Source organism: Petaurus breviceps, unplaced genomic scaffold (assembly GCF_028583685.1).
Source record: "Petaurus breviceps papuanus isolate PSGF00001 unplaced genomic scaffold, PetGlider_PUasm1.0 90700, whole genome shotgun sequence".
NCBI classification, from domain to species: domain Eukaryota; kingdom Metazoa; phylum Chordata; class Mammalia; order Diprotodontia; family Petauridae; genus Petaurus; species Petaurus breviceps.
In genome coordinates this window covers 6,611,785-6,622,369 of record NW_027187315.1, presented here as the reverse complement: position 1 = coordinate 6,622,369, position 10,585 = coordinate 6,611,785, and the positions used below count along the sequence as shown (strand labels likewise).

The 10,585-nt window shown below is 39.2% G+C and overlaps 1 pseudogene; it reads left to right on the top strand.

The window, feature by feature from the left end:
- The first annotated feature begins 8,485 nt into the window (after positions 1-8,485).
- Positions 8,486-10,379, top strand: LOC138144463 (tRNA wybutosine-synthesizing protein 4-like; annotated as a pseudogene).
- The last annotated feature ends 206 nt before the right edge of the window (positions 10,380-10,585 follow it).

Below are 10,585 nucleotides of genomic sequence, written 5' to 3'. Positions count from 1 at the left end.
AGCTAATGATTGCCTGACTTGCCTTAATGGTCATTTATCTTTCCAGAAATAGAGAAATCAATGTTCTTTTTAACAAAAAATATCTATTTATTTATTTTTAGTTTTCAACATTCGTTTTTATAAGATTTTGAGTTCTAAAATTTCCCCCTCCCTCCACTCCCCTCTCCTGTCCCTTAACTCCCCTCTCCCTTTCCCAAGATGTCATGTGATCTGATATAGGCTATACATGTATAATCATATTAAACATATTTCCACATTAGTCATGTTGTAAAAGAAGAATAAGAAAAAAAAGGGAAAAACCATGAGAAAGAAAAAAGCAAAAAAAGAAAATAGTATTTCATTCTGCATTCAGATTCCATAGTTCTTTCTCTGGATGCGGATAGAATTTTCCTTCATGAGTTTTTTTGGAATTGTCTAAATCATTTTATTTCTGAGAAGAACTAAGTCTATCAACTTTGGGCATTGAACAATGTGGCTGTTACTGTGTACAGTGTTCTCCTGGTTCTGCTTACTTCACTCAGCATCAGTTCATCTAAGTCTTTCCAGTTTCTTCTGAAACCTGTCCGCTCATCATTTCTTATAGAACAATAGTTTTCCATTCCATTCATATGCCACGACTTGTTTAGCCATTCCCCAATTGATGGGCATCACCTCAATTTCCAATTTTTTGTCACTACAAAAAGAGCTGCTATAAATATTTTTGTACATGTGGGTCCTTTTCCATTTTTTATTATCTCTTTGAGATACAGACTTCATAGTGGTATTTCTGGATCAAGGGATATAGATTGTTTTATATCACTTTGGACATAGATAGTGTGGATCTCTCTTCCGGATATGATTTCACCAACAAGGATAATCTTGTTTCTGGGGTGAAAATCATGAAAATCTCATGTTGTAGAGAAGGAGAAAGCCAGGCACATTCTGGAATGAACCTAGATTTAGGGATGGCAAATTTCAAAATATTCAGAGAAATGCTTTGGTAGGATGCCAAAGATTAAAATTAATTAAAATTAGGGGAAGCTGGCTCTGGAGAACAGGGAGACTTTCAAGGGGGAAATTCTGAAGACAGAAAGAGAAGCTAATTCCAATAAGTAGGAATGTGGGAGTTGTCTGAAGAAAACAAACAACAAAAATAGATGCATCAACCAATGTAGACTTAAAAGACAGGTACATTTTATATACATACATAAATACATACATACATACATATGTATATATTACAATTACCGTATCAAGGAAATGTTATAGATATAGTTTACCTAGATTTTAGTGAATCACTTGATACAGTACCTCATGTTATTGTTATAAAAGCTAATATGGGTGATGGTATAGTGGGGGTAAACAAAAAAAATGTGAAATAGTCCTATAAGAATAGTGTCAATACTGCTAAAGTTTAGAATGAACTATGGCTATCAAGAAATATTATAGTGTTTTTTTTTCAAATGGGGGGAAGGAAGATAAAAGAAAGGAAAGGAATAATGGTTTTCAAACTAGAAAAGAGAGGAATAAATATCTAATAGGGAGAAGTTGATTCCCAAGTTAAAGGAGGAAATAGGAAAATAGCATCTAACTGCAATTGATGAATTCAAATAGTCACCAGGCCCAGGTAAACTATGTGCTAAAGAACTGAAATAATTGTCAGAAGTAATGACCGAGACACTGGCAGTAATTTTTGAAAGCCAAACAAGAAAAGACCTGTGGGGATGAAGCAGAGAAAATCTAATCTCCATCATTAAAGAAGGGAAGAGAATTCATTCTGTAATTTATAGATTAGTGGTTTGACTTTGATTCCTGGCAAAAGTTTTAGAATGTATTACTAAAGGGATGGTTAGTGAACATCTAGAAAAGAAAATCATCATCCCAAAGAGCCATCATGGTTTCATGAATATGCCATGCAAGACTAACCTTATTTCCTTTTTTTGATAAGGTTACTCTTTCGGGAAAATATTGTATAGTTTACAGAGCAACCAATTGAAGAGATCTTTCATCTTGCTCTTATATGAAGATATACATTATATATATATATATATATATAATATATATATATGAAGACTTTTATGGCTTTAGAATTGCTCTAATGGATGGACCCAGAAAGTAATAAATAATACAGAAATATCAGCTTATAAAAATGTCATTAGTGGAATGTCCCAGGGAAATGTTCTTGGTTTTGTGCTATTTCACTTTTTTTTTTTTTACTTTTTGGAGGGGGGGAAATTAAAATTGACATTTTAATCAATGACAATGGACAAAGGGATAGATGACATGCTTACCAAGTGCATACATAATAGAAAACTAGGAGTGATAGCTTACATGTTGTATGTCAGGCACAAGATCAAATAAAAAAAAAATCCTGACAGGCTAAAATATGGTTGAAACTAATAAGATAAAGCTAGAGAGCACTTTCTTTGAAAAAGATGTGGAGGTTTTAGTGGCCAGCAAAGTCAATATTAATCAATAGCATAATATGGCAGCTCAAAAAGCTAATGCTATTCTCTATTAAGATAGGCATAGTGCCCAGATTGAGAGAGATGAGAGCCTGATGCTGTTCAGACCACAACTACAATCCTGGGATTAGTTCTAGGTGACATATTTGAAGAGGACCATTGACAAACTGGATCATGTCCATAGGAAGAGAAATGGAAACCATGATATATGAGGATCAGTAGAAGTAACTAGAACTGTTACACCTGGGAAAGAAAAGATTTTAAGTTCACATGATAGCTATCTTCAAGTATTTGCAAGGCTGACATCACAATACATATCCTACTTGGTAGAACCAGCAATACAGAGATAAATTTGGGTTTGATTTTGTTTGGGGGGGGGGACAAAAAATTTCATAACTAGGTAGCACAGTGAATATAATACTGGATTTGGAATCAGGAAGATATGAATTCAAATCTTGCCTCTGTGAGACTCTGAACAAGTCACTTAACCTCTCTCAGAATTAGTTTCTTCATTTCTAAAATAGAGAAAATAATAGCCCCTATGTCCCAGAGTTGTTGTGAGGATCAAGTGAGATAATATTTGTAAAGAGTTTTTGCAAACCTGAAAGCACTGCATAAAATCCAGTTATTAGGCATATTATTGGGCATTATTAATTAAGTATATTTTTAAAAATTAGAGCTATGTTAAAAGGAATTAAATGAATGTGTATTTGTATGTGTTGTGCCCACAGAGATTATTTGCATCCACATTGATGGATAGATGTAGTTCACAAAGAGGAATGAATAATACCTTCAGTCCCCTCCACCCACCCTTCTCCAAGGGACACTTTGATTCCTGCCAATTCCACAATGAATATACATAGCAAATAGCAAATAAACACATTTATCCAAGCTAATGGCAAATAGAAATTGGAAAAATATATAAATATGAGAATATACCAGACACTACATAGAATGAATAAGCTCTCCCAGTGGGATTGAGATATCTGAAGTCACTAATAGAAAGAGTCCCAGAATTGACTCAAGAGGAAACTCCCAGAAGACTCTTGTGCAGTAAGTTGAGGATGCAGGCATAATTAAGGTTCTAGCTAATTTACATGTCAACCTTTCCCCAGAGTCCTTCTCTCTTTCAAGGACCTCTCCCTGAACAGAATCTGGAACTTGGATGTCTTCTCTCTTGAACCTAAAAGCCAGAAAATCAAGATCACTCTTTTTCCAAATTCTTACCAATTCTATCCTTCATGCAGGCAGGGAGGAATGAATAATCAATCTCCACCAAAAAAAAAAAGAGTTTTATAGAAATGGACTTTGAACTAGGGTTACACCCAAACATATACATATAGGCATGTATTTTTGTATACCTTGGGAGTCAGTGGTTAACCCTCATTTAAGACCTCTAAGTGCAGATTAGATGACTAATTGTTAGGTATGCAGCAGTAAGCATCCTTATTAATCTATAGATTGAATTAGATAGCCTCTCAGATCCCACTCAATTCTGACATTCCATGATTCTCTTGACTTGCCCATACCCATATATTTTATAAATATTATAAGCAGGATTCAAACACAGGTCTTTTGGTTCTGGTTACAGGGTTATTTCCAGTGTACCGTGCTGACTCTTTTACCTACCCAAATGTGTGAAAGCTTGTTGTAAATCTGTTACATATTTGTAGTTTCAGCCCTTAACAATTTGATTCTTCTAAAACCTGATTCTGCAATTCAGGTATTATACCCTTAGGGGGCATAATAAAGTCTTTACTGAACACTTCAAGAGGCAGGTAAAATTTCCTTGAGTTCAGGATGACACTTTCTGCTTATTATCTCCCATATTTTCCAAATCAAAACTCATGACATCATTTGGCAAATGTATCTCTTTACTAAATCTTGTTAAAACAATACTTGTTTTTGAAATTGGAACTATCTCTGTAAATCTAGGACACAAGTTTCTACTGCCTCTGGCAAGAGATCCATCCACCAGTTTCCAAACTACTAAAATGTTATTTCCTTGTAAAACAACTAGAACATGACTATCAGCTGGAATAATGGAATCACCAATTTTTACAATAGAAAAGGAATGTATGAAAGCAAATAGAATTCCAAAGAATATAGTGTATTCACTCACTTTGTTTTAGCTATTTAGCTTAAGTTAAGCTTTACAACTCACCCCAAATTTTTTCTTTTCATCCCAAACTTCCCAAGATAGTTTTATCCTCCTCTATTTCTCACAAGAATTCTTCTAAGACATGCATTTCTTGGCATGCAATATCCTGGTATGGTCAGAAGAAAAGTTGCCTTCTCTTCCATCAGCAAGAAAATCCTATCTTTCCAACTTTTTTCTGATTTCTCTGTTGTATTTGGTAGGATTGTGTCAAATTAATTTCCTGATCCCTATCCTCAGAGACACTATAAGAATGTAAAAGTAAATACAATCTAAATCTAAATATCTCTTCTGGAAATGCCAAACCACATTATGTGATTCCTTCTCCTCAGAAGGAGACTTCCTTATACTACAGTTAGCTTTTTAGTGTTTTTATTTTCTTTTGATAAAGAACTATTTCTATGCTGACAATCTGGTGTTTGGCTTAAATTACATATGCATCATACATTGCCACCCACTTCATCTCACCCCCACTTGAACTAGCATGCTAGGTCCCCAGAGAACAGTTGACACTTCTCCTGTCAGGGCTTTAGGGATAACACTGAGAGGTTGAGGAAGTGTTCACCTAATGCCTTATAAATTATGAGCTCCTGTAAGTGTGCTTCCTGATGATTATCATTGATATCATTTAGTCAACTAGATTTAATTAACTCCTAGAAATTGGTATCTACTAATGTGATTTAGTAAAAACAGTTGTTGTATAAAATACTCCCTCCAAAAAAGTCTGAAGAATACTTTCCCACAAGTACATACAGAGTCCAGAGAAAAGTGGGTTCAAGCTTAAAATACATGTACTAAAGGAAGGAGGAAGGGAACTCATGGCTCCTGGAATTGCTTTTGCTAGTCTTCAAGATGTTGCCTTCTAGTATGGTTTAGCTTTTTCTGTGAGGGCCTTATAAAGTTTTCAATCTATTTTTCTTCATTATATCCAGTCTATCCTTGGCTCCCAATTCAGTCATTGTTCCCAGATTCTGCTGTCTTCAAGGATGCTGCTAGGACAAATCCTCTGGTCCTTTGAAGTTCACAAGATCCCCCTCTGTACAAAAGGGAGAGGCAAGATTAAGGTGGAAGCTTAGTGGCCAGGTTTTTCTCCCTTTTTTCTCCAAACAGCTCCTTCTCGAGGGTTTGCATTAGAAGCTTCCGCCACTAAGATTCCAGATGCTCAAATTTATGGGTTCCATATTACTCTATATTTGACACAAAACAAGAGGATAAAGAATTTTGTGTCATGTATTAAATAAGATGGAGGACAAGATATTTTCTCTGATCTCTGCAAACTCTGAAACCTCTCCAAAAGAGAAATTATGTCCCAAAGATAAAGAAACTTCAGCCTTAAATCCATGATTTAAGACACTGGGAATGAAAAAAAGTAAAATAAAAACCTCAAGAAATACCAGCTACACCCCCCAGACACAATGCTACTACTGGCAGTGAAACTACATTACCTGATTCACATGGGCTCACAGCAAAACCCAACCCTATACCCTCATATTCCCTCTCTCTTTCCAGTAACTGTGATAATCATGGACCTAGGCTGTAGAAATCTGCTCACACTGTTACATTAAGCTATTATGTCTTGTTCTAGTGTCTTGTTCAGTTCCCACTGGGGGCGGGGGAGGGGCAGAGAAAGGGAGGGATTCTCAAAGATGGGGGAAAAAAAGGAGTGTAGCACTCCACTAAATCTGAAAAAGCTCAACATCCAGCTGGGTCTTATTCTATCCCCAAAAGTCATTTGGGACATGAGACATAGGCTTATGAATTCCCTGGGAGAAAGCTGAAGAGCTTTGAGATCCAGTTCCCAAAAAACAATCATAAGAAGGGCAGAGTCAGAAGGTGACCAACAGAGAAAAATGGTTGGGGTGGGGAGGAAGAAAAACATTACTAAAGATTTTAGGAAGAAGAAAACTCAAAGACCTTGAAAATAAATAGATAAATCAATAATGAAAACACCAACAGCAGGAGGGAATATGACCTTCAGAGCAACTAAACAAGTTCAGGCATCTAAGAATTAATACTGCAAAACAAAAAAAAAAATGATCCAACAATTAATGAGAAGACCCTGTGGAATGGGAAAAGAAGATATAACTACAACATGCTGCTTCAGAGTGGTTCAAAAGAGAAATAAGAATTAGGAGAGCAGAATTTATGGTGTGCACAGCAAAAATAAGGGGTAGAATAGAAAATGGAATCTCCAATGCCCAGTCTCACCAAAGAAATAAAAGAAAGAATAAAAAGGTAATGCAAGTATATAGAAGTAAAGAGCAATTTAGAAGAAGAGAAGCCAAAAACAGTAACATTAAAAGAAAATATGTTCATAATGCAAGAAAAATATTCTGATCTCAAAGACAGGATACATAGAGACAACCTAAGGATTATAGAGCTTCCATAATAACAGGATAAAAAACCTTAGCCCCATAATGAAGGAAATAATGGAAGAGAACTACCTAGAACTTCTGAACACAGAAAATAAAATACCAATTAAAAGACTTAATAGATCACCCCCAGAAAGCAAAACAAAACCCAAGGTTGTAATCTCCAAGACAAATAATGGTTAGTTTTTACAATTCAAGCCAGAAACAAGAGTTTTTGGAAGTGATAAGGAGAATGATTTTCCATACAAAAGGAAAGGAAATTTAAATAATACAAGACTATTCTGCACCCACTATAAAACACAGAAAGGAATGGAATAATGTGCTTCAAAGCACAATGGAACTCAGGATGAAACCCAGAGTGGCCTACCATGCAAATCTCAACTATAAATGAAAGAAAGATGGACATTCAATAATAAAGAGGAGTTTTAAACATTTTTAGAAAGATAACCAGGGACTAAAGAAATTATTTACTTTTTGGAATACTCCAAACAAAAAAATGCAGGAGTGAGTAAATGAAACTGGCCAGGATAGCAACAACAGAGTAACAACAGGAGTTCTAATTTATCAGAGTCACTATGGAGACCCGATTTGGAATATTGGATAGAGGGCAGGCCTCGGAGTCAAGATGACCAGGGTTCATCTCTCAGAGTGGATACACACTGACTGTATATCCCTTGGCAAGTCATCTGAGCTCTCAGTGCACTGGGCAAGAAAACTATTGCCAAATTCAGAATTGCCATGAAGAATTTTACGTTCTTACTGTTCATCATTTAGACAAGACTATTTATCTTGCCTTTTAGGTAAAAGTTCAGTTTTTTTTCTCAAAGCAATTGGGATTAAGTAACTTGCCCAAGATTACACAGCCAGTTATTTTATGTGGGTGTTAACTATCTGAGGCTGGAATTGATCCTCCCGACTCTGGGGCTGCTCTTACTCACGGCGCCACCTAGCCACCGAAAATTCAGTTTCCATTAGTCTTTGTCACTCTGTTTTCTCCCACAAATATGTATTTGCTTTTTTCTGTCTTCATTTCTGTTATTATCTTTCTTTTTTATCATGTGACCTTATAACCTTGGGATGGGCAGCATTAAGACTACCCACTGAATATGGCTAGGAGGGTATTATAGATGAAAGAATTAAGAAAGCCTAAGCCAGGGGCAGCCAAGTAGCACAGCGAGTAAGAGCACCAGCTCCAGTGTTGGGATGACCTGGGGATCAAATCTGGGCTCAGATACTCAGCACCACACCCAGAAATAACTGGCTGTGTAATCTTGAGCAAGTTACTTAACCCCAATTGCTTTAAGAAAAAAGAAAGCCTAAACCATGCTCTGGCTTGCCAGGAGATAAAGATTTGTGAGTTACATAGACAGCACAGGTCTGAAGTAAAAGTGAAATACCTTTTCAAAAGTCCACAAGTCAGGCACTCCGCGCTGATCCTAGCGCTGGCTGTAGGCTCCGGTACTGCTGCCCCCAAGCCTTGGGCCATAGGGAATGAAGTAGACTTCCCCGTCATGGCCAAGAGTAAGGCCAGGATTTGCGCCACTCCAGAGCTGGCCTCTTTGTCTGGGCTGCCTCTGAGTCCAGGGGACCTCCGGCGGGTCCAACGTGGGGCTTAGCTTCACTGCCAGGATTACCACCTCCTGGGCAGCTACCTGCCGGCACTGTCTGACGGCTCAGAGGCCTCCCTATTGGATGCTGGGGCGCCTACGCTACTGCTGGCAGAAGGGGCCTCACGATATCTTCTGTCAGCGGCACTTCCAGAGGCCAAACTCACCTTTTCACGGGCTGACCTGCTTCCCACACGTGTGCTGGGGGGTGGCCTGCAGAGCAGTTGAACATGAACGAGTTTTACCGTGGTTTCCCCCCTACGGAGGAGCAGAGTTGCGTGGAGACTCTCGACCTGATCCCAAGTTTGAGGAGTGGCACCTGAAGTGCTCCCATCTTGCCCGCCTTGCCCAGGCCGGGTTGCTTCCTCTCATGGACGCTTTTCCTCTAGTGAAGCCAGCCTGGAGACTTGTCCGCCAGTATATTGGGGGAGGGGAGGAGGAGGGCAGTGACTTGAAGTGGTTTGGCAATGCCTCAGCCCTCCTGGGTCCCGATGTCATTCTCAGCACTGGGGCCTTTGGGGAGCTGGAGGGATGACATGCAAGGATGAGCAAGTGTTAAGTGCTGTTTAGACAAGCCATTTCTAGGTAGGATGCAAGCCCCATGTGTGGAGCCCAGGAGTTTGGACTCCTCTTCCACACCAAGACCACCTTCTCAGATACTCTGGCTCTTGTGTTGGGTGGGAGGCTGTCCCAGTGACTCCCATCTTGCTGGTGTACTGCCTCTGCTGCCCCTCCCCAGAGGGAAATGGTACTGACAACCTGAAGGTGACAATCACGAAGGTTGGCCGGGAAGCGGAGTTCCCCTCTCCACAATGGCAACACTCAGTTGCTAAGGTTCTTTGTCAAAGGCAGACATATTCGTTTGTATATGGGGGGGGGGGTGCACAATGGGAAGGATCCTGTGCTAAGTGACTGACATTTTCTACTCATGGGCACTATGACCTGGGTCAGTTTAGTACTAGAAGGGCCAGAACCTCATGCTGTACACTCTCGAAGTGCCTGCAGTTGGAAGGCAGGAACCCTCATTGCAGGAGGCCTGAGTGTTTCAGAGGAGCCAATGGACTCCATACACTTTCTGAAACCTGTCTCTGGTGGATTTTGTTGGGAAAGGTGGGAGGTCCAGCCTCCCATCACCCAAAGATCTTCTCACATAGTGTATGTATTTGATGGAAAGCTGGTACTGGTGGGAGGGGTCTGGATTCATTCCTCCTCTGTTCCTAGAGTGACAGTGACCTGACCACAAAACTCAGCTCCATGCAGCACCCCCTTGGGCTATTTGCTGGTGAATTCTGGGCAATAAGCTTGCCTGCACAGTAGATATTAAAAGTGCATGTTCCTTTAAGAACTGACAACTCCTTACCTCCTCCCTAATCCTACCCTGACTCACCTCGTTAGCATATTTGGCACAGGTTTGACTATAATTATCCTATATAAACTATAATATATTCTCTCTAAGGTTGCAGGCTTCCTCCCTCAGAACTCTTGCCCACTGTATACCGTAACAATAAATCTTTGCCACCTTGACTTAGAGAATGCTTGAGTCCCTGAATTCATTCCAGACTGCTTTCCAGAGACTCTTTTTATTGGGGTTCCTGTACTCCCTGACCCCTTGACCCCCTGCATCAACACAACTTGTGTTCCATGGCATCTAATGCTGCACAACCATATCAGCATCTTCCTACCAGAAGAGCAACAACTTCTTCTTCTTGGAGGGGTTGGGAACTGCTTTTCTTTTGGTACCCACTTTAATCCCCACTCAGTCACTTTGGACATCACTTCTCTGAGGCCTAGGAGATGATTGCTGCTGTTCACATAGAAAATAGGTTGATCTGGTGTGAAATGTCCAAAATTAGGAAGCTAATCTTCTTTTCCTGAAATGGTGGGTGGAAATTATCTCTGAACTTTTCTCTGAGAGAAACAGACCATCAAGGATCCCTTGTGTAGGAAGTCACAGATAGGGTAGTTAAATTATGACAACAGATCAGGTCATGAAGGAGACTATGG